The sequence below is a fragment of the Bicyclus anynana genome, chromosome 11, assembly GCF_947172395.1.
Source record: "Bicyclus anynana chromosome 11, ilBicAnyn1.1, whole genome shotgun sequence".
Taxonomy (NCBI): Eukaryota; Metazoa; Arthropoda; class Insecta; order Lepidoptera; family Nymphalidae; genus Bicyclus; species Bicyclus anynana.
The window spans coordinates 13,447,664-13,473,906 of record NC_069093.1 but is presented as its reverse complement, the minus strand read 5'-3'; the positions used below and the strand labels follow the sequence as shown (position 1 = coordinate 13,473,906).

Below are 26,243 nucleotides of genomic sequence, written 5' to 3'. Positions count from 1 at the left end.
ATTAAAATATATCGTTTAACATAAATTTGCACTTTACAGCCGACATTCGTTCGATAGTGATACATATTAAACGTTAATTAAGTTGTCATGCAGTCTCTTAGCAGCATATAGAGTTGTGGAACCATTAACAACTTTACAAATATGTAAAATTCCTCTCATTTCTAGACCTAAAACTAGCAAGATTAATTAATATTTTAGCAAAATACCTATTTCCCGACACAGTTTTGTACTAATGAAGCTAGTATTGATCGTAAATACGCACTGTCCTACTTTTAATACATTTTGTGTATGATATATTATGTAAAATTAGCTGTGTTTCGCGGTTTTACTCGCGTATTCAGAATCTAAATAACAAGTAGTCTGCGTAATTATATAGTATACGTAACTAGTAGTTGAGCAGTTGAGGTTTGATTAAGTCACAAACTTCCTTACAATCAAACTTCCTAAAAGAAATCCAATTCTGCAAAACTCATTTTGACTCCAACTCATAAATTGACTTCCCGTTGCAAATCATCTGCAAAATGTTACACATATAATATAAAATATGCCTAATGAATATTATATGTTTATAAAATACTGTTGAATACCAAAACAATGATGCACTTGTCGCCGACATGTCTACGATAATTTTTCAGTGGTTGGCTCCAAAGTACAAAACAGGTGTGTATAGCATAATAACACTTTTTCAAACGAATTTAAAGCCTTTTAGTTTAAAGTTAGAGTTCAAATCTCATCAGCAAGTACATAGTATTGGATTTATATTTTAGATAACAAAGTACTACTTACTTGTATGTACGGTATCAGTTTCATGATTGATCGTGTCCTCTTTATCACTATCGATGACAGTTTCAAGCGTGTTTTCTACTAGTTCTGTCTGATTTTCATGAAATAGGCCGCCGCGTAATACATCGTCTACAAGTACATTTGATGAGCCTTTGATCAATTCACTCTTAGTGAGCCGTGATAGCACAGTGGGTATGACCTCTGCCACCGATAAACCGCCACCATGGGTGTGGGTCCGAATCCGGTCCGGGGCATGCACTCTTCAGTTGTGTGAATTTTATGAAATTAAATATCACGTGTCTCAAACGGTGAAGGACAAAACATCGTGAGAAAACCTGCTTATCAGAGAATTTTCTTCATTCTCTGCGTGTGTGTAGTCCGCCAATCCGCATTGGGCCAGCGTGATGGATGCCCTAACCCCTCTCGTTCTGAGAAGAGACTCGAGCTCAACAGTTAGCCGAATATGGGTTGATAATGATGATATAATTATGTTGATCTAAGCTAATAACAAGTACATGGACAAAATTAACCTATGAAATGATCCAACACGAATAACGCTTAGAAGGCTGTTACTATATATATTTTTTTTATTCTTTACAAGTTAGCCCTTGACTACAACCTCACCTGATGGTAAGTGATGAAAATATCAGAAAATAACTCTGACCACTATACCGTCTATGGTCCGATTTGAAAAATTCTTTCAGTGTTAGATAGCCCATTTGTCGAGGAAGGCTATAGGCTATATATTATCTCCGTATTCCTACGGGAACGGGAACCACGCGGGTGAAATCGCGCGGCGTCAGCTAGTATAAGTATAATCGAGCTTCCGTGGAATACAAGGTTCACTAATTTAAATGTGAGCTAAGTCACCCATCAGATTTTCTTCCACACGCACGTAGTACATAAACACAAGCGGTTCAAATGTTGCATAAAAAAATAAATTCGGCGGAAAAGAGATACATTCGGCGGAAAAGAGATAAATTCGGCGGAAAGCCATTGTGTCGGAAATGTTTGTAACATCGTGTTACGTTACGGGTTGCGTCGACTCGATACAAAAACTCGGAAACCCGATACGAAGTTTCCCGCGCAGACTAATTGGCCGCCCTTCCCCGATTGGGTTACTAAACTAGAGTGACTGTAATTATTGTTTCTAACATATACATTTATTTTTACACGCTTTATATTGGCTTCACTTGTAACTATGTGAGTAAGAAAATTTTGGAATCTTAATTTGACCCACTTCCCGGTTTTCGATTAGGATGAAATTTTGCACACGCTCTGAGTTCTGATGACAATACATGACTAGCTAAGAAACGTCATTACATATCCAATATGACGGCCTCCCCAATCACTTTAACTATGTACCCACTTCCCGTCCTCTCATATGGCGCCTCCCCAAAAATAGTCACGTGACTTAAATCCAATATTTGTAATTTTTAGTGCGTGCTAAGAGCGTGTTTTTTAGTTTTTTAAACTATTTAAAGATATTATATTCCGATTTTCTGTTATTGAAGAAAAATAAATAACAGTACGCCACACAATACATACTCGTAATCATAACTATTATTGTGTATTATCATGTAGGCTACGTTTTTCCCGATATCTTATTAACTTCATCGTTAGTCCAGCGTTAAGCCCAGTGGCGTGCACAGGGTTTTTAACTAGGGTAGGCATTAAACTGACAAATTGGCTAAGCAAGGCATTATTGCATGTATGAAATGCACGTCACTGGTTTAGCCTATGTGGTTTCCGATCACGATGTCCTGGGTTCGTGCGGGTCGGGCTAGGAGTTACTGAGTTTTTCTTTTTTCTAAGAAAGTTTCAGTAACAATTCTCAGGCCGATCAGAAGATGGTGGTTTTACCCCGTGCCTCGGAGAACACGTTAAACTGTCGATCCCGATTATTATCATTAACCACCACCGCACCACCCACCACCCCGTATTAGAGCAGCGGTGTGAGTCCAAGCTCCATATCCCGTCAACTGAGGCCTTACGCTGTAGTGAGCCTTAAAATAGGCTGAGAATGATGACGTAACTTAAACCTATTTTTAATTAAAATATTGTCCTTAATTTTCCCTCAGACATGGTCGCCTTACCGAGTGACAGATCGCGAGCGCTGTTCATTTAGTCAGTTTTATTAACATAAATTTAACCGCTCAATTAATATGGGTTCGTCACTTTAATACGGCTAACTATAGCTTTTATCACTTGCTCTACTTATCCTTTAAAATGATATTAAATATGACTATGGGAGCGCGACAATAGAGAGTTTTTTTTATTATTATTATTTACAAGTTAGTTGTTAGACTACAATCTCATTACATGGTAAGTGATGATGCAATCTAAGATGGAAGCTTTTACTTGTTAGGAGTAGGGTGAAAATTCACAGCTCTTTCGGATTCTACACGTCATCGTACCGGAACACTAAATCGCTTGGCGGTACGTCATTGCCGGTAGGGTGATAGCTAATAGCAACGGCCGAATCCTCCTACTAGATATATACAAGTAGGTACTTGGGATTATCCCGCCAACGCTCATCTGAGCAGAGTGGTGGGTCTTATCTCCGTATCCCATCTACTTTAACGAGGAAAGGCCTAACCCTGTACAGGGCCATTATAATAGGCTGATAATAAATTAATAGATGGACAACTATGTCACCTATGTGAAGATGCTGAAGATTTGATCTACAGGTGCAGATAGACTTGAGCATTCACTTCTAATAGAACATCGGCCATTCGCCGTTTTTTGACGTGACAACGTCTTATAATTCGATGGAGCCGGCCGATCCGAAAAAAAATGACGCCATGCGTCGTTCCCTAGCTCTAGGGTTGCCAGCATTTTTTACAAGACATGAAGTATATTCTTGCTTGTTGTTTATTATAATAAAAAAACGAACATTTTCTTTTGAAAAATGCAGTATTTTCTTATGACTGAATGTTCTCGTATTTTTCTGTGATGTAACATTCGCACGAACGCTCATTACAAGTGAATGCTCAAGTCTATCAGCATCTTAAGGTGCAGCGTGCCTGCCACTCCTACAAGATGCAACGATACCAATGTGTTCATCATCATCATCATCATATCAACCAATGGATGTCCACTGCAGAACATAGGCCTTTTGAAGGAACTTCCAAACATCACGATCTTGAACTGCCTGCATCCAGTGAATCCCTGCGACTCGCTTGATGTTGTGTCAGTCCACCAGGTGGGGGTCACCATTCCAACACTTTGAGACCCCAACGCCCATACGCTCTTTGAACTGTGTACCCCGCCCATTGCGACTTCAGTTTGGTTTTGTATGGATCAATGTATTAGATGGTAGAAAAATGTGAAACTAAAGAACTTCTAAGTAGACAAGCGCATTCCAGAAAAGGTTGCATCATCGTTTTCAATTAAAGCAGTCATTAGAATCAAGTATATATCATGAAAAAATACGAACGGCTCAAATAAAAATTACCGTGTGGTAGAAATTTCATCGAAAGGAATTTGTTACATATTAAATATACCTTGTAAGTATTCCGGCTAATGTTTTTTTTTATTTTCGCTTGTTTAGCTGGCAGCCAATACCGAGACAGGAACTCCGACATTTATTTCTGCAAATAGTAATTAAAATGTTTCAAAGGAGCACGCCGCCATGCTGAGAGCAACTCGACTGCTTTTTCGAGAAAGACTCCTGACGTTATCCGTCTACCAAAATACCGGCCCATCTGGTCAAAGTAAATAATGTTGAATTCACTGAGTGATTTAATATGCGTTTAGTTTGCGAACATCGTCGTCAATTGAGGATGTTGTTACTATAAAAATAAAAGTAATTATTTTTATGTTTACGAACACGTTTATCGTCATCAATAACAATAATTGAGGATGTTGTTATAATAAAAATAATCACTTCTGCATGGTATGCGTTAGGAAAAGTTAATAAATATAGTATATTGAATATCGTCAAACCAATGGCGATGGAATCCTAGAGCCCGCGGATTACTTTACTGACATGAGTTATTGAGGCTTCAAATACATCTGTCGAGAACTACAAGAAGAACTTAAATCTGTAACTGAATTATCAGACGAAAAAGCTATTGTCAACCGTGTTGCTCTCTGGTGTTTAAAGAATGGCAAAAAAGCTAACAGCGAAATGCTTTCAGTTATGAGACTAATTACTTCGCGTTTTATTTTCTTTATTTTTGTGCTTCTGAACTGAGCACCCATCTTCATGGAATCATTTCGTCTCTCCGATTTGACACTTTAATTACAACACGGTTATTATGGATCTTCGGAATTGTAAAAATAGATTAGGTACTTATGTATCATCACGTACAATGGTAGGGTGATGCTAAATTTTTAGTTGATATCCACGAATGGTTTTAAATAGGCACCGGATAACCTCTGGATCTCGATGAATGGAAGTGTTTCTAGCATAGTGACAGAAGTTTTACAGTAGGTGCAATCACTGCTCTACCTTGACCATTTACGTCCCTATGCACTTCTCGATTTCTATCTGAATTATTTGTTTCATCCTTTTTAGTCTAGTGTATTGTTTTAATTAAAGCCGTTTTTGAAAGAACTACAGAAAATTTGTAATTTAAACGGATTGAATTAAAACATCACTGGCTTTTCACCACATTCAAACTAATCAGAAGATAGCACATAGGTACGATGTTATTTTCTGCTTTTTAGTTTAGGTTAATTTTTGTGTTGGAAGGTATTTGATTTTTTTTCATTATTTTTTTTTATAATATGTTATTTGTCCACATTAGTAATAATTAATAATTAGTAATTGAATAAAATTAATTTGACAAACGGGGTAGGTACTAGTGCGTCAATTAACTGCAAAAAGAAAATTACATTCTTCTAAGTCTTTTTGATAGTTTTTTACTAGAGACCTTACTAAAAATAGAAAAAATACTATATAAATATCTATTCGAATAGATATAAAATGTATTTGGCAATAATTAGGAGTTGGTACCAGTGGCGAAGGACGGAATTTTGACGAAAGTAATCCGTCCCAGAGAAAAGGAAATTTACACCGCTTAATGCACTCTCCAGTTTCTCATAAATCTATAAATACATATTCGTTTCAGTAATGAATATGTATGTATGGATTTTTAAAAGGTAACCCGACGGGAATCGGCCTTCATGGACTCTTCGCCGCTGGTAGGTACCTACGTTTATTATATTAAAATTCTGATTGTTATTCAACAGAAAACGTTTAACTATGTTCAACAGAATAGAGATGTTCAGTTAACACTGATTCATATGCGAGACGTAGCGAAGGTCACCGTACAATTATCATACACACAATATTATCAATCTTATGATTTATTAATTACCTGTGTACCAGTATTGGCGTTGATGTAACACAGAAGTTGTTTGGAACTTCTGTGTTACATCATTTTTTTTTTTTTTTTTTGTCGCTGGGAAATGCGTTTACGCATCCCGTCCGGAGGCTGCACAAGTAGAGTGGTGCAGTCTGCGGCCGGGTATGTGGGACTCGCTGCAAACCAGAATACCCACTAAAACCCAGCGGGGCCACCTGCGTCCTATTGGGATGTAAAAGGATCGCGAGATGCATGCACTTTTACATCCCGACTACTGTGTTACATCAACGCCAATACAACGTTTATGTTTATCTATTTGTTACATAAAGGTCACACTTGCCAACGAATACTAAAGCTTAAACAACCGTGTTTCTCAAGTTGGTGTTTGTCAGGCAACGTCTTGTAAACCGAGAAGTCAAAGTCAAAAGTCCAAGTCAAAAGTCAAAGACAAAAATGATTTATTTCAATTCTTAGGGTCAGCTAACAAGCACTGGAAACTTCGAGTTATGCCATGATTTAGTTAAAGTCGAAAACTTAAAATTAAAGTTACGAGGGTTCCAAACCCTAGCCAGACGTAAGTACTTTATTTTTTTTTTATTCTTTACAAGTTAGCCCTTGACCACACTCTCACCTGAAGGTAAGTAATGATGCAGTCTAAGATGGAAGCGGGCTAACTTGTTGTGTATAGGATGAAAATCTACACCCCTTTCGGTTTTTACACGATATCGTATCGGAACGCTATAGGTACAATTAAAGGTAGTATTAAAAGGAAGAATAGAAAAACTGCCTACTGCCCATGGCTCGGTTAATAGGTGTGACATGTTTTCTGTGGTGTGATTACAAGTGGATTATTTACTAAGTCATCTTCACATGGAGTCGTGGAAACTAAACGTGTTATTCCAACTCTATATCTCTGTTCAACAATCCGCAGATGGCGAAATAGATGTGCCATGGTGTTTAGTGCGATAGTAAAATCATAACACCATGTGGCGGTAAGGTCTAGCATCTGTGTATAGTTTACACAAGTTACTGATAATTTTCACACGTTTTGCTCAGTTAAGGATTAAGTTCACACCGGAGGCGGAAATGGAGGAGTTTTTGTATCTTTACTCATTCTCGAAAAAAAATATTGTGAACACCCTAATCAATAGTTAAGCTCCAATGACGTTTGTATTAATCATAGTTAGTCAAAGTAATTGGGTACAATATAAGTATAGTAGGTAGGTGACTAAATTAAGTAAAAAGTAAAAAATAAAAAATCACCTCGTCCACTACCATCATAAACTGAATCGGCATTTGACCATTTCCTTATAGGTTTTGGCTGGTGGGAGGTTTTGGCCATGGCTAGTTACCACCCTACCGACAAAAGACCGCCAAGCGATTTAGCGGTCCGGTACGATGACGTGTAGAAACCGAAAGGGGTGTGGATTTTCACCCTCCTAACAAGTTAGCTCTCTTCCATCTTAGATTGCATCATCACTTACCATCAGGTGAGATTGTAGTCAAGGGCTAACTTGTGAAGAATAAAAAAAAAAGTCCCCAAGATCTTCGAAGCTCCTTAATGTTAGAGGCACGGTGTTACCTTTCCCTAATAGAGCGTATTACCATGACAGAGACACTATTACCTATTCTACACACGGATAAGTAAACTGGGACCACAGGTTAATGTCGCTGTGGTAATTGTAAGAGTACGCCGCTACAAATCCCTTCTTTACACCTTTTTAACCGGCTTTACAAAAAGGGAAGTACGTTTGGAACCACTTTGTCTATACTAAACTAGCTAACGCTGCGCAATTTCACCCGCGTGGTTCCTACGGAAACGGGGATAATTTATAGAGTATAGCCTTCCTCGATAAATAGGCTATCTAACACGCTATTTAATAGGCTATCGAACTCTAAAATAATTTGTCTAATCGGACCAGTAGTTCCAGAGATTAGCGCGTTCAAACAAACAAACAGACAATATTAATATTATAAAGCTGAAGAGTTTCTTTGTTTGGTTGAACGCGCTAATCTCAGAAACTACTGGTCCGGTTTTGAAAATTCTTTCAGAGTTCGATAGCCCATATAACGAGGAAGGCTTTAAGCTATATATTATCCCCATATTCCTACGGTAAGGAGAACGGCGTCAGCTAGTGTAGGTATAGAATGTGCGATTTGCAGCGATTTTTTCGAAAATAATGGTTTAAATAATCGGCTCACAGCATAAAATAAGGAAGGGGTAGATTATTAAGTAAGCTTTTTAGTTAATTATACGAATATACATAATACATTTTCAACCACCTTTCAAAAGCAAACACTGTTTTCGACTCATGTATGTTTTTATTTGAATGTCTATCAATATTATGTTAATGTAATAAATTATAAAATAAATCAAAGTCCTCTAGTTAGTTTGCCAAGCTATCGTTGCTAACGATAGTGTTTGTAGAACCTCCTCATTAGATACGTGTTAATAATAAAATTACGGGAAACCACTGCACTATTTTCCCTAGTCGTCAGTATGGAAAAGTCTCAGAGAGTGTACCGGGATCGCGAGCGCCGCACAATTATTTCGCCTCGCGAAGGATTGAGACGAGTTCAAGAAACTGACTGCCAACCTTCGCTAGTCGGAGAGGCACCTTAAGAAGAAGAAGAATAAAATTACCTCAAATCCTCAATAAGCAGTTACATAATTATTACCTGAAACAAAATTAAAATTTCATTAATACTTTTACATTAAAGCAAAAAATTAAAAATAATAAGTAAAAGAGATTTGACAGCGGTGGGATTCGAACCCACGCCCTTTCGGACTGGTGCCTAAAACCAGCGCCTTAGACCACTCGGCCACGCTGCCTGTAACGCTGACGTTGAAATTACGCAACGGCTACTGGTACTTTTTTAGTCTGTTTTACAGTCTTTGCCACAGTTTTAAATTCGTTGTTATTTCCGGCGCATTTGGCCTGAGTCTCTTTAGTTCGGCCTCTGACGGAGTAATATGGTATTGTAGAAAATAGTAGTCTGAGACGGATATTATGTCGCTCGATCTCGTGTTGGCTCAGTTGGCTGAATAGGGAGTTAGAGATGGGTAGCAATCGGTTGGCGGGATCGACTTGCGATATAAGGCGCCCGAAGTACGGTCGGCTTCAGTATGCTCGTAGCGTCCGAGCCGTCCCCATTTCTTGTTGTGTAATTCTTTATGGGTTACTTGGGATAGGCGGGGAGAGTGACTTGAGTGGAAAAGGGGAGTGTTTGTTAACAGTCAAAGATCCTTTAACCCTACACACAGCGTTCACAAGTGCGTGACTCAACTCAAGGTCATTTTCTGCCATTCTAGGGTCTTATTTGGGTTACAGATTGATTGTTTAATTATGTTGTCCTGACAAATATTGTGAATCATAAACCTTTGTTCGACATTGGTTTCCTTATTTTTTATTAAATCCACTTTTGAAGCCTTTTGCTAAAAGTATAGATTCTAGATCAGAGTTCTCCAAACTTTTTTGTGCCATGTTTTTCCATGTTGGATAGACCCCCTACTTACCTGATATTGATTTCTTGTAAACTATCTGTCGTGAAGTTTAGTGTTAAAAACTTAAAGTAAAGATTTTCTTTTCTCAGGTTTTTACAAGTTCAAAATGTATTGCGACCAAAAAGCGAATACCAACATCCTAAGACTTACTTACACAATTTTATATGCATATTATTTTTCGCTGACGTAGACCCTTGCAGGTTGTCATAGACCATTAGAAGTCGATATAGACCACTTAAGAAGTCTACGTATAGTGTTCCTGGTGTAAAATTGAAGCTATGTTAGAAGGCTGGACATAGGCCTTCTAATTTTAGGGACAACCAATAACCACTTTAGAGTCTTGAGCTTGATAAGGGGAAATGAGACCAATCTACTGTATAAGAATTGTACTCAAGCGCCACCAGTCATTCATTGTTCAGCCTCACAGTTAAACATATTTTCAATCAGTTTCGTTAAGCACATTTAAATCGGTCCGCTCCGATGATATTGCTTGTTTACGGTGTCGTAAATCAGCATCACGGAAGATTTATCGTTATAGAACCCCGCACACAGATTGTTCGACACAGTTCGCCCTTTGTCCGGTTGGTTTTATTCGTTGCCGTTGTTTTTGGGGAATGAAGCAACACGCCCGAATTGACGATTTGAACGTAACTTTATGGCCAACGGTTGAACGCGAGATGCGTTTGACCGGGTTAAGTGTTTCTTATGGAAATGTGAAATGGTTTTGTGGTTTCTCTTGTCTTTGTGTACGCCATCAAATGATCTAGGTATGACCAACAGTAGACAATACTGTTGGTCATACATTAGTCTTTTGTAAGGACTTCCTAACACAATGGTTATGCATCATTATCAATTCATATTCGGCTCACTGCTGAGCTCGAGTCTCCTCTCAGAATGAGAGGGGTTAGGCCAATAGTCCACCTCGCTGGCCCAATGCGGACTGGCAGTCTTCACACACGCAGAGAATTAAGAAAAATCTCTGGTATCAGGTTTCCTTACGATGTTTTTCCTTCACCGTTTGAGATACGTGATATTTAATTTCTTTAAAATGCACACAACTGAAAAGTTGGAGGTGCATGCCCCGGACCGGATTCGAACCCACACCCTCCGGAATCGGAGGCAGAGGTCACATCCACTGGGCTCTCACGGCTGTGAATTGCTACCTGCGATCTCTTCTATAAAATCTGTACTAGTATTATTAAGCTGAAGAGTTTGATTGTTTGCTTGAACTCGCTAATCTCAGGAACTACTGGTGCGATTTGAAAAATTCTTACAGTATTCGATAGCCCATGTATCGAGGAAGGCTATAGACTATTTATTATCCCCGTATTCCTACGGGAACGGAAACCACGCGAGTGAAACAGCGCGACGTCAGCCAGTTAAGTATATTGTTAAATTATATTAAAAAAACATAGTACTAATGTTTACATCATTAAGACAACACTAAGCGGGCGTTGGAGCGACCTGTGCTCGGACTTTGAATCAAAATTGAGGAGCTCCGCAGAAGAAGCAAAATCACCGACATCACTCGTAGTTTAATGAGTCGCTCAAGTAGCAATAAGCGAGGCATATTTCGAAGACCTGATGAACGATAGGGTCTAAAGGTATGGCGACAAGAAAACGCAGTTTGTCGACCCACTTGGGGCAATTAAGACTGCAAGCGAGTTGACAGGAGACGCTGGATGCAGGCGACTCATGACTATCATTCATCATCATCATTATCAACCCATATTCGGCTCACTTCTGAGCACGATGCTCTTCTCAGATTGAGAGGGGTTAGTCCCTAGTCCACTGCGCTTAGATAGAATAGACATCCTAATATCAGCTAATATGAAATTAGTAATCTACATATTTCTATATTATATCTCCTAGACTTTAGATACTAGATAATATCGCAATTAAATGTCGCCGCAGTCCCACAGAGCTCTGTCAAACTGCGGATCAATCTGAAATCACGTAGGATGAGATGTTTGCGATTTTATACAATTACAACATCGGCTATGAATCATTTAGAAATCTAGACATTGTTTAGGGAGTTTACCTTACAACTTATACTTAACTAGAGGACCTCTCCGACTTCATCTATGTGGAATCCTTTGACAAACGTCAATCTTTTATGCTGTCAACGTCTGTAACGTTTAGTAAACTAATCTATGGTATTAACACCATATACCTATATATAGGTCGATCACTCGATACTCGTTACCGATAGGTCACTATCGACACTGAGTGCTATTCGTATACATTTTTACGTTTCCGAAGCGAGAAAGTTATAGAAAAAGAATCGATTTTATGTAACATGGCTAGAGGCGTTATACTCCGCGCCACGAAACAAGTCCCGTAGACGCGGCGCTAATGACTTAAATGGTGGTCTTATTGTCATTTGTGTAAGATGCTGTCAATTTTAGTTCAGGTAACCGCGAGACTTCTTTCGTGGCGCGGAGACTAATCTCAAGATGACATTTATCGGATTAGTTACCGACGTAAAATAATTTAATTTGTATTTTGTGTTTTGCCTATTTGAATTAAGATAAGTTTATTTCATTGGCGTTCTTAATCTTTGTTTCTAACTTTATGTAAACGGCACGGCATTGTTTATCCATCTATTAACTTTGTCGATCCACTTAGATCTATGGGAGGTTCGATGAATTGGAAAGCGAAATATTTATCAACTAGCGGACGCTCGCGACTTCGACCGCATGGAATTCAGTAATAAGTAAGTAAGTTCTGGTTAGTAAGTAAGTAAGTGCGTAAAAATAATTTTTAATCCTAGAACATTCCTATCTACTTCTGCGAGGCATAAAGGAGAATGATAATAACTATGTTACAATTGAAAAAGTAGAAAATCCTACTTCCGATGCACTTTCGTCCTATAATTAAAGACATCGACAAATCTCCGTTGAAATTATTGCGTAACACTATAATTACGCTGCTTTAACTGTAGACATTACTAACCACCATGCGATAAAGGTAACTTTATTACTAGAAAACACTTACACTGAGTAAGTGATCGATCCCGTGGTTTCACGTAATTAGACGTATCCATTTTAGCCGTGTAACCGAACGCATAACGCATACCTTTGGCAAGTTATTACCGCACATAAATCCATAATGATTGCCGCGTCTTACCGCGGATAAATGCCCATTACCGGCGTACGGTGTAAATGAGGTGCGTCCGAGAGAATTGGACCTTGTTCTCGGTATAATGCAATGGCAGTAATGCGATGACTGGCGTCAGTTGAGGTGGAAAAAAAAACCGTCAGTCATATATTTGTACTTCAGAACTGAAAACTTAGTAGTCTTTGAATATAGATGAGAGGACACCATAAACGCGTATGTGTAACTAAGGGAAGGTCGTCAAAACAGTAACATTTAAATCCATAATGATTGCCGCGTCTTACCGCGGATAAATGCCCATTACCGGCGATCGGTGTAAATGAGGTGCGTCCGAGAGAATTGCACCTTGTTCTCGGTATAATGCGTTGGCAGTAATGCGATGACTGGCGTCAATTGAGGTGAAAAAAAAAACTGTCAGTCATAGATTTGTACTACAGAACTGAAAACTTTATTTTTGAAAGATGGTTAGATTTTAAATATAGATGAAAGGACACCATAAACGCGTGTGTATAACCAAGGGAAGGTCGGCACAAGACAAGAAAAATTAAAATTCATAATGATTGCTGCGTCTTACCGCGGATAAATGCCCATTACCGGCGATCGGTGTAAATGAGGTGCGTCCGAGAGAATTGCACCTTGTTCTCGGTATAATGCGTTGGCAGTAATGCGAAAGCTAGCATTGGTTGATGAGAAGGATGAAGAGGGAAGGGTGAAATAAAAAAAAAAACAGTCAGTAATTCAGAGTCTGTGTTTTAGTGAGTAGGTAGAATATCAGGGCCTCTAGCCATGTTACATACATTTTCTTACTACAAACGCTAACGCTTCGATAACTAAAAAATGTATGAGATCCACTAGATACGAGTATGTCGATCACGTGACCTATCAATAACGAATGTCCTTATCATACATTTTTGAGCTTTTTAGGGTTGGTGTAGAAAGAGAATCGATATTTTACATGGTTAATTTATTTTTTATTTTTTAACAAAAAGTTGTTGCTAACCACTTACATACAGATGACAGTTTCTTTACGGTATCAAACTCAAATGCTTCATTGCTTGGCGGTACGTCTTTAGCTGGCAAGGTGATCAATAGCCACGGTTAATGTCGATTACTAGACAAAATAACAGCTAACTAACAATAAAATAATATGCTACTTGGACCTTGCTCACGAGATAACTGCCTTCTTTAATAATGAGTCAAGTCGTTATAGTTATTGTTTCGATAGTCATTCAATGTTTGTATATTTCAGAAAACTCCAATAATACAATTTTAAAAAGCATCGTCACAAACACCGAATGAGAATTAGTACAAAACTTATCTTTGAATAAAAAATGTAATTATTATTTTAAGTTTTAATTAATTAATTAAGTTTTACGTCATGCAACCTTTGCCTTTGTTAAAAAAAAATAAAAAATAAACAAGCAGACACCATAAAAAATTAGAACCAAAACATCATTAACGCGGCCAGTCGACAGACTTGAAAATGGCTAGTCGATAAAAAAATTCTGCGTAAAAGTAGGGGTCGAAATTAGCCGCACCAGCGGGGGTGGATGTCTGTTTGTGGCTGTTCGTGTTCGTTTTCATCGTAAAAAATGCTCCACCGCCCGCTGGGTCAGGGTTGTCACACAACTAAACTAAAATAGAATTAATTTAAAATTTTCCGAACTTACCTATATTTTTATACTAGTTAATGCGTATCCTTTTAGCGCTACACTTTCACACCTAAACCGAAAAAATTGATTTTAATAAATCTTTCAAATGGAAAACTACATTATCAGCGAGTAAGACGGCTGTATTTTATCGTCGTATTATTACGGGTAAGGTAGACACGCGGGTGAGATCGTGAAACGTCCCCTAATTTGTTTAAAATTGAACAATATCCCTTATTATAAAATAAAATAAAATAAAACGTATCTTCAAAACAAGAATGAATACGCACCTTCTAGGCAAGCGTGTCCCATAGTAGACAGTATCTACACTTACCATCAGGTTAGATCATGGACAAACGCGAGCCTATTTGCATTTTAAAAAAATAATTAAGACTTTCTGTTCGAAGTACTGTCTACCTGCATCAAAAGATCTCGCTATTCTTTTCATGAAATTATTTCAATTTCTACTATAAAAAAACTGTTATAGAAATTATTCAAATGTCTTATTGGGCAAGTATCGTAAACTTAGAACTTTGAATATTATGATTTTCATAACGTTCCATTCGTCCTATTCGTATCCACAGAGTATAATATAAACCCTCTTTGTTCGTATCAAACGTTTTTTGGGTTTACACACTAACGCGATGTCTGTTAATGTCTACTGTCAAACTCTAAGTCTCAGTACTACAGCCAAACAAACTATAACTTCCGAATATAAACAACCATTTTGTGCGGAAAGCGCTTACGAAAAACGAGAACTTCTCTTTCTTTATGTTTTATCTAAGTTTTATTAATCCTACTAATATTATAAACGCGAAAGTTTGTATGGATGTTTGGATGTATGTTTGGATGTTTGTTATTCTATAACGCCGCTACTGCTGAAGCGATTTAGCTTAAATTTGGATTGGAAATAGATTTTACTCTGGATTAACACATAGGCTTTTATTTATATTTACTTTGTATCCCGAAAAAATCCATGGTTTCCCGAGATTTGCGAAAACTGATGATTTTGATGATATGAATGTTTGTTACTCTTTCACGCCTCAACTACTGAACTGAATTAGCTGAAATTTGGTATTAAGATATATTATTATAGCCTGGATTAACACATAGACTACTTTTTATCCCGGAAAAATCCATGGTTTCCGAGGGATTTGTGAAAAACTATATTCCACGCGGACGAAGTCGCGGGCGTCCGCTAGTAAGAAATACAACTTACATTTTCTACAGTGAAAATCCGTGCAAACGGGGTAAATACTAAAATAATGCATTGAAATGTACCAAGCTTGCCACGGGCGGCGGCGACCGGTGGACTGGAAGACGAATCTTGCCCAGCGAATCGAGCCAGCAGCGCTCAATACGGCGGGCCGTACAAGCAAATGTATAAATTAGTATGGCACCACGGTTTCAAGTGGCGGCGGTGAATATAACAGCCGCTCTAGCCATGTTACATAATGTGACGTCATGACGTGACGGATAGCAGCGACAGTGGTTGCCCCATTATTTCGTGATAGAGGAAACTCTTCGAGCAGGTAACAGGACTTGTGACCTTGGGTGTAGGTTTAAAGGATCCTTTAAGAATGCAAAAACCTATCCTGTCCGACATATTCTCCATGCCCACACTAAACAATTTTTGAACAATAATTACAGCAAAACATTATTGCAAAAAATCACTAACGCGGGAGGCAGCGGTGTCTCAAGTCATCAAATACCCTCTTATACCAAAACTGATCCCCTCTACAATAACATGAATAATGTATACCACCCGTAATGAAACTTAATAAATGTTTAACGCTTTGAAAATTAATAAATGCACGGAAATGACAATCGTTATCGATAAGTCACGTGATCAACCTATCAATCGAATGTGTCGTAGATATTTTTATTTTCGAAGCGTTAACGATTGTAGAAAGAGAATTAATGTGTAACTTGGCTAGAGCGGCTGGAATCAAAATCATACATTGCGTTCGTAGTTCGTTTCTCGTACACTGACTGTGGATACGGATTCCAGTGGATTGGAAATTCGAATTTCCGTACCTTTCCTCAACGTAGACAAACATTAAAAACAAAATATCGTTTTACATGTACATTGTACATGAGCAGTGTTTCGTAAACTTTCTTTTCAAATACCTAGGACGCCTCGCGGTTTCGGTCGCGGTTTTGGAAGACTACGCGGGTGGGAAGTTGTACGCGCGTGGCAAAGGGAAGGACTGTGCGGGTATGAACTCGTGCGCGCGAGGCATCGCTACCCCTCCCGGCCCGTGCGGATCATGTCCATGTCAAGCTATGATGATGATGATGATGAGGGACCGTACAGCGTGGTGGGACTAAGCATCAAACCCCGTCTCCTATAAGCGACCTAGTCATAGCTACTACGTAGCGAACTACTCTATCAAAGAGTATTTTAATGACAAATTTTTTTACATCGTTTTATTATTATTATTTTATTTTATTTTGACATTTAATTTTTAATTTTTATTTTGTACTTTCTTCCATAATCTTAGCTATTTTAAATTATGTATTGTTGTAAGAGCCGTGATAGCTCAGTGATTGCGATTATGATTATTATCCAAATGTACCGGTACAAAATAAATATATATAATAAACAATAAATAAACTAACATAAATACGCGAAATAAATAAACATAAATATACACTACATAAATACATACCTATATGCACCGGGCGGAGGATTCACCCCGGCAGGGAGACCAAACAGTCGCGGGTCAGGGCGACAGGTGAAGAAACCGGCGGACTATCCTAGCCGATGATTATGGTTATTATAAGCTAGCTCAAGAGACCTAGCCCTGTAGTGTATTCGTTAAAATATGCTGCCAATGATGACAGATTGTTTCTAACCGATACTAAAAAGGTGAAACTAATTGGCAACCCTACACAGAGACGTACGGGCCCGTAAGCTTCGAATTTGCAATGATAATGCATAGTCGCAGCGAGATGTAGCTGTCCTTGTATTTCCTAATGCCTTTTTTGTTTTGATTAGCATTCTGTTTGCGGTGAAACACGAGACGTGCTAAGCGGAAATTGATCGTGTGCACTGAGATGTTACTGTCTCTAGAGCCTGCTTGAATTAATGAGGAATGTACTGACAGATATTTGAGCTAGTGTGTGCAAAATCCGTCATTTTCGGCAACGAATGTCATCATCATTATCAACCCATATCCGGTTCCTGCGGTTGCTGCGTTCCTGTCTCCTCTCAGAATGAGAGAGGTCAGGTCAAATAGTCCACCACGCTGGCCCAATGCGGATTGGCAAACATTACGCAGAGAATTAAGAAAATTTTCAGGTATGCAGGTTTTTTCACGGTGGTTTTCTTTCACCGTTTGAGACACGTGATATTTAATTTCTTAAAATGCACATAACTGAAAAGTTTCGTTAGTTATTCGAACCTACAATCCGTGGAATCGGAGCCAGAGATCATATCCATTGGGCTATCTCGGTTCTTCACTATCACAACTCTACGGCAACGAAATCGTTCTTTCGCTGCGGCTCTTTCTGAAATCGCGTTGTCTAATAATAAAAAATATACCATATAAAAATACTCAACATTACACATGGCGGTAATCTCGTGAGCAAGGTCCAAGTATTTTGATACTTTTTCATAGTATTTTGATACTTTTTCCTTGAGAAAAAATACACCTGTTATTGTAAATTCATATAGTTGATTACTGAATGTTCAGTTTTTCTTCCACTGTTCCGCCATTTTGTGAATACAGATATAAGTAAATATACAAAAAGGACTCATTCCTCCATAGCAGGATATCTATGTGATAAAAAGTCCGGCCAGTGGCACGGTGTGATTAAAATAATGGTCGATTTGGGTGCGGCCCGTTAGGGGAGTCCACACCCGTCCCTCCGAGGTAATTACGCTTCTTTTTGAAAGCTCCATCGTAAATAACGTTTTGCGGGACATGCGGGACATGTGTGCCTTTGGACGGTGCGGCGTCTGTTTTCATGTCACATTTCATTTTTCCCGTTGCACGTGTTAATCACTACACGGTGACCTTTTAAAGCGAAGCCTTGCGCGTCGGCTTATTTAATAAATATTTTCATGAATAATTGTTTTTTTTTCTATTCTCCAGGTAAGAATTGAAGATACCCATATTCTGGGGGTAGGGAGAACAGAAGCTGGCATTCTAATATTTTTGCAATATGTATAGGGAAGGAGGAACTAAATCGCTTAGTATGTGTCTAAGGTGCAGATCTCTGCAATGTCTGCTGACCTATGATAGAACGGTGCAGGAAAGAAGAAACGAGAACAAACAGTTTTTGAGAATATTTCCCAAATTGTATCTCGTAAAACATCGATTGACAGGTAACCTTACGACGATGCTCCAAGCATTGAAGTTTAAACTGAAAGTTAGTGTATTTGTATTGCAAAAGCTAAATCACGAAAAGGGCCATCGCCATGAGTTAGAGCGAGCGCAGAAATTCTTCCAGAGTCAAGCGTGAAATACTCCTAGAACGAACGGATCGGGAACGGATTGGATCTCTAAGAACTGTGAGACCTAAGGCATTAAAGCTGATGGCATTTGTGGGCTGGGTAAGATTAGTTTTGATGCTGTAACTGTGGTAGGAATCCATTTAAGCATATAACTTTATTCTTGACAGAAAAGAAGACTAATTGATGACTTAAACCAGTGTTAGAACATCTATCATCTACAGAACAGCTAGCTAACCACAAAATCAATGAGGTGGTTCAGCGAAATTACAGAGGGGTCAGACATTACATGTTATTAGATACATTATAGACATTATCGCTTGCAGCGTTTTGTAATGAAGCCGTCTAACCGTGCATACCAAAGTTAACAGCGCTGTTGCAACGCTTTTGGGTGCAATCGTGAACTGATGCAAATGGTAACTGATCGCCCGTTAACCATTGTTTATTGAAACGTTTCGAACTGTTAGCGCCTCGGTGGCCGCGTGTCAATGTTTGCCGTTAAAGGGCATTTGTGGGAGCGGAAACTTGATTGTGCCGTGGTTTTAGGATACCGTGCCCTGTGTTACCTAGAACCGTAAAATAATATAGTAGTAGTCTGTAAAATGAAACAAATATAGTGATTATCATGGTTATATTAATATCGAATTACAAGAATCAGAAACAATAATCTGTCAGAGAAACTTAAAAATCTCGTAGAGCCGTGATAGATTAGTGGATATGATCTCTGCCTTCGATTCGGAGGGCGTAGGATCGAATCCGCTCGGTAGGGTTGCTGCTCGTGTAAATGAACCCTTAGGATGCTGAGAAACGTAAAACTTAGCCAAGTCAGAGTAAAAATTCAAGTGTTCATCAAGTTTAGCAAAAAAAATATTTAGGGCAAGCAAGACATATTGTGTAGGCTCCATAGGTGCGGGTCAAACTCATTAATCACCATTGACTGCCCAACCAGTCTTGCCCGGTGGGCATACCACATGTGAGACTGCAAAAGAAAAGGTTTTTGGGAAACAAAGGAACTTTTTTTGGAGTCACATTCATGTGTCACATACGTCGTTCGGCAAATGACCAAAAAGTATCATTAAATATTATGTTAGGGGCGATATTAACTGTGAAAGTTGTTTTACGTAGATACTTGGAAAATCAAGAGTATAGATTTTGATGTTTAAATATGTCACCCCTACCTTAACTAATGATTCTTTTTGATCATTACTTCAAACATAGTGAATTACCTTTATATAATATACCTAGAGGTCCAAAGACCAGGCTGCAGCAGGCTAATTCACTATCTTGCTGACATGTCTACATTAAGAGCAAGTTTATGTAATTTGCTTTTTATAACACTAGCCATGTCATTCTTTGTAAAATCTATACTAATATTATAAAGCTGAAGAGTGTGTTTGTTTGATTGAACGCGCTAATCTCAGAAACTACTGGTCCGATTTCAAAAATTCTTACAGTGTTAGATAGCCCATTTATCGAAGAAGGCTATATTTTATCCCCGTCTTTCTACGGGAACGGGTACCACGCGGGTGAAACCGCGCGACGTCTACTAGTAACTGATACAATTGTTAGATATTCGTGTCAATAAAACAAATACTAACGCCATTGGATAGACTAACTAATGGCCGAAATTTATTTAGAGCACGTCTTCAACAAAACTCGACCTGAGATTGAGAAGAGTTGTTGAGAAGCTGGGCACGTCTCATTTGTTATTTGAGATGCATCCACTGCATATTTATCTGGTTTGCATCCGGGCAAACAATGGTTGGATTGTTCGATAAACGAACATATCGGAGCCGATGAGATAGTACACCTGCTCCTCAAATACTCGTATTCTGCTATTTTACTCAGTATACTCGTATTTTCGATGCATCAGTTATGGGAACTCCTTTTTCTATCAATTTATTTCAGTTCACTCACTAATCCGCTTTTTTAAACAAGATGAAAGGGTTGTTTGTGAGAGTATTCTTTGAATATGAAACTCCGTTGATTACAGTACTTAATCATAAAAACAATGAACTGCTGTTAGTGATTTTAAAGGTATTTTTCTAAAAATAACTTAGTCAAAGATGTACAGTTTCGATTTAATGAGACATATAGTAGGTATAACCACCACCAGGTGGACTGACAACATCAAGCGAGTCGCAGGGATTCGCTGGATGCAAGCGGCTCAGTATCGTGACGTTTGGAAGTCCCTACAAAAGGCCTATGTCCTGCAGTGGACGTCCATCGGTTGATAGGATGATAATGATGATGATGATGATAGTGTAACACTTTAATTGAATTAAAAATAACACTTCAAAAAGTCACACACGTTGATATAGGTAAGACAAGGCAGACCGTATGAATCACATATCATAGATTAAGAACTTTCAGAAGTTTTTCGTTATTTAAAAAGAAAAACATCCTCATTATGTACATAGAGCTGTTACTGATTCTTGTTATTACACATATTTTTTTCTTAGACTTTACCGCTAAAGGTCCTTAACATGCGAAGGACTCGTATCACATCATCGCATTCCTTTCTATCCTAACGCCGGTATAATATCATCACCCTAGGACACCGACATTATCAATGATAAATCATCAACAGACACTTGTCGACAGAAGACAGAACACTTTCCCACAAACAATGTAATAGACTAAGAGAATGTGAGCCCCAGACCTTCGTTATTTTATAAAAGTAGAAAGTTTGTCAGCTCATGCTACTACCATAATTAAGTATGGTAGCCAATTATGGAGTTTAGACCGTTGCTTTGGGAGGTATCGGGTTTTAAGGATCCAGACCCTCAACGTCTAAGTATAAAGTGTAGTTTTTTCATGATTTCCTTGGCATAATATGAGAAATGATATCCTCATTTGCCAGACACTTGGTTTCATGGCAACCCTTCGCTAGAGAACCTTGAAGTTTCAAATTAAATAGTGTTTTTCTAAGGGTTGCCGCGAATCTAATGACTGGCGATTGAATATTATTTCTCATATTATGCCGAGGAAAACATAAAAAAATTACACTTTATACTTAGACGGTTGAGGGTCTGGATCCTTAAAACCTGCTACCTCCCAAAGCCACCACGGTTAAAATTCCATAATTGGCTACCTCACTTACTTATAGTAGGAGCATGAGCTGACAAACTTTCAGCTTTTATAAAGTGACGAAGGTCTGGCGTTCGCAGGCTCTCCGTTTATAAATTACAGGGGACGGTGAGCACGGGCACGAGGCGACGCAACCCGCGGATCGATCTTATCTGTACACGATCTCTAGCTCTTCCCGAACTTCGACAACGTTCGATAAGCCATCTTGTGCGTATAAATCATTTTTACAGCATCTATGGTTAGGGTTGCCACTTTCAAGTTTATTTATTTAATTAAAGTATTATTGCTTTATTATCATAATACTAGCGGACGCCCGCGACTTCGTCCGCGTGGAATTTAGTTTTTCACAAATCCCTCGGGATCCATGGATTTTTCCGGGATAAAAATAGTCTATGTGTTAATCCAGGCTATAATATATCTGAATACCAAATTTCACCTAAGTAGTTGAGGCATGAAAGAGTAACAAACATTCATATCATCAAAATCATCAGTTTTCGCAAATCTTGGGAAACCATGGATTTTTTCGAGATAAAAAGTAGCCTGTGAGTCAATCCAGAGAAAATCTATTTCCATTCCAAATTTCAGCCAAACTTTAGCGTTTATAATATTTGTAGAATATTAGTAGGATTATTGCTTTTTATCATAATATTTAAAGTACTTCTATTACCATTGATATGGCAGACGTTGTTCTAGCCTAACGTAAAGGTTCAAGGTGGATCCACATAGGCCGCCGGCTTATGCCGCCGTCATTGTTGCAGTGGTTTTTGTTATTTTCTTGTAGTTAAGTTGCTGGCAATGTCACCGGACTGTGTGGATCCACCCTTATAAGTCATGGACCATGATTAACCTCACCAATAAAAAAGTAGTCCTAAGCTATTCACATAGAAACCAAAAGAGAATCTTCAGAACTAACACGGCTGATATTATACAAGAAAATCATCACTTATAAATAATACCCGGAACTGATACAGATTTAGTACTTGCATTAAGGTCCCAGCCCAAGCAGTAATGTAAATTTAGTAAAAAAAAATTCATTACATTTTAATCATCATTATCAACCCATATTCATATATATAACTCCTGAGCTCGACTCTATTCTCAGAATAAAAGGGGTTAGGCCAATAGCCCACCACCCTGGCCCAATGTGGATTGGCAGACTTCACACACGAAGAGAATTAAAAACAAACATGCAGGTTTCCTCACGATGTTTTTCCTTCAACGTTTGAGACACGCGATATTTAATTTCTTAAAATGCACACAACTGAAAAGTTGGATATAGGTACATGCCCCGGACCGGATTCGAACCCACACCCTCCGGAATCGGAACCAGATGTCATATCCATTGGGCTATCAAGGATCTCACCGAAAAAAAATCCAAGCAGGATTTGGCGTTCTAGTAGGTACATTTTAATAGCCGATGTGAAACCTATTTAATATCTAACATCTCAAGAATCAAGTTCGCTAAACATAGTTATTGCGTAGAAAGTGTATTCACTTTACACATGCTATTAAAATTTTACCTTTACTACTCGTAACTTCCGAAACATTTCGAAAGCTCTACCGGAGTGTAGAACGTACGGAAAATATATTTCACCGGATCCCAATAAGTGCCTCACTGTAGATAGTCTATTTTATAGGAGGGGTGATAACCCTATCCATTCCTCTCTTGTCTATGCGACAACCTTTCACGGGACATGAATGGGGGCCTTTATGCTATGCCGGCGATAGAAAATGTAGGCAAACGATATTAAACTTTGCTACTCAAAAATTGGGTTGATATTTCAATAGAAAGTTCGGAACAAAATCCCAGGTCGAGCGCTGGTTTAGAAACGCCTAAATATAACCTATAAATATTGAATGCGGCGTACACTTATTTACCTTTTTGCGTATTACTGTACTTTCTTTCAAGATTAAGGTAAGTACCTAAGGTCATGCAAATAGTAAGACTGAGTAACTACTTACTTAGATTTAAAAACTTCTCGAAGATCAAGAGAAGAATTCGAAGATTGGCAAAACCCATGTAATTATTGTCAGACTATGCCCGATTACTGGTAGATACAGGACCTCGGACGGAGGTCCTGGGTTAGATCCCCGGCTGGGCCGATTGAGGTTTTCTTAATTATTGGTCCAGATCTGGCTGGTGCTGGTGCTGGTGGTAGATTGCATCATCACTTACTATCAGGTGTAGTCAAGGGCTTACTTGTAAAGAATAAGAATAAAAAAGTGGGTGTATTCCGTAAAGACGGCGAACTATTTAGTGTAGTTAAGAGGTACATTTTCAAAATAATTGTCTGCTATGGCCATACGAGCACGAGTACCTTACCGAGAAAAAACCCAAACAGGATTTGGCGTTTAATTACGAGTGCTTAAATTAGAAAAGTACCCTTGGTTGTACATCAATAATTTCCACAAAGTACCCAAGTATCATTAATTTCTCTCAAAAACTCATGGTTTTAAATCATAAAATGGTTTTCACGAACCTTTTAAATTTTAAGCTATGATTATGTTTGTAAATCAAATCGTCTGTTTGCCCTAATGTTTGAAGACCTCTTCAGATCTCTTGTGTAATTTGGCTGCGTTTAGATCGCTAAGTCCTATAAACACAAAACGGTAGTAGGATCGACTTGGACTGACGAACAACACGTTCAAAAGAAGTCTTAACATTAGAAGAATTTGTTATTTTCTATTCTATACCTAATATTTGTATCCATCATTCTGTCTGATGTAGTATGACTAATTAGAACTTTTCTAAACAACTTACCGATATATACAAGTAGTCGAATAATACTCGTAAGCTTTTCTCATCAAATTAAGAGGAAATCTTATCAAATTGGAAAACGAAAACCGAAAACCGCTATTGAAAATAGATAAAAAATATAAAATGGCTTGTCGAAGCCTTCGGCCGTGGCTAGTAGTAGTATCACCCTACCGGCAAAGACGTACAGCCAAGCGATTTAGCGTTCCGTTGTGATGTCGTGTAGAAACCGAATAGGGTGTGGATTTTCATCCTACTCATAACATGTTAGCCCGCATTCATCTTAGATTGCATCATCACTTACCATCAGGAGATTGAAGCCAAAGGCAAACTTGTAAAAAATAAAAAACAAAAATTCAATTAGACATAGTTTATGGTAGACAGGCTTCGGTGTTAGGAATAAACTCATCAACTATTCGCGCTCACTTTAATGACGTGCATTTCTAATTTACCCGACCCAATGGTCCTGTACTTTGGCAGAAAAGCTGACGTACAATTCGTGCCCTCGAGGGAAAAACCGAGTTGCATTTGGCTTCAACAGTGGTTTAGCTTCACGTGGAAGCTCTCCACTGACACACAGTATATTTGCTTAGGATACATCCCTTAACATTTACATACGGAATTAACAAGCGAAAACCAATTCTAATTATATCGTGCTTACGTCCAATTTCAATTGTAGCAAATATTTGGCTGTGGGCAAAGTGCGGGTAGGGAGTTTATTGACCTTGGCTTTTAGCCAGTTTCGGGAGCGGGCGAATTAGGCGGTTACGAAATAATCCTGTTCACGTGTAATTCCAGTAACACCGCTGATAAACAGCCCTTTCTAGCTACGGGGTCTTGTGTGAGTTAACTTGTCGCCTAGCTGTAACAATGTCACTGAGAGAAATCTTTGTTTTTATAGTCTCAGATACGGCATTAGAAATATATACCCTCATCTGTTTGTTTAGTGCTATGAAATAAATGATCGATAATGTTCACAGTGACACATTGCAAATAGGTTGCCTAGTTAAATTGCGGTCAAACACATTTTTCATGCAAAATCTAGGAAACCATGAACTAGATAAATGGCAACATAACACTGTTAAATTAAACATAAAATTATCTTTCATTCGACATATTAGACGACTTAATAATTACTGATGAGAGTTAATAAATAACATTATTATAGATAAGATAAGAATTTTGGTCATATATGTAAAAAATATGGCAAATATTTCTTAAAAAAAATCTTCCGTGTCCCTATGTATGTATATGTATATTGTATATATGTACCTACTATTTTCTAATTAATGGTGTGTTTATTAAGGTGATTCTGTGACTGGCTTAATGCACTATTTGTGATACCAAGTTCTTTACTTACCACCATAAATGATCAACTTCCGGTTGGAGGAAGAAAAAATAAAATTTCCATTATCCACAAACTAGCGGACGCCCGCGACTTCGTCCGTCACAAATCCCGCGGGTACCATAGATTTTTCCGGGATGAATGTACTATGTGATAATTCAGGGTATTATCTATCTTCGTTTTAAATTTCAGCCAAATCGGTTAAGTAAGTAGTTGCGGCGTTAA

At 38.3% G+C, this 26,243-nt stretch overlaps 1 protein-coding gene and 1 non-coding gene across 3 annotated transcripts in view; both read right to left on the bottom strand.

The window, feature by feature from the left end:
- LOC112053755 (caskin-2) overlaps window positions 1-26,243 on the bottom strand; it is a 324,648-nt gene that overhangs the window by 164,517 nt on the left and 133,888 nt on the right. The window lies entirely within an intron of this gene.
- Window positions 8,852-8,931, bottom strand: Trnal-uag (transfer RNA leucine (anticodon UAG)). Its single transcript has one exon. It is a non-coding gene; the product is annotated as a tRNA-Leu (tRNA).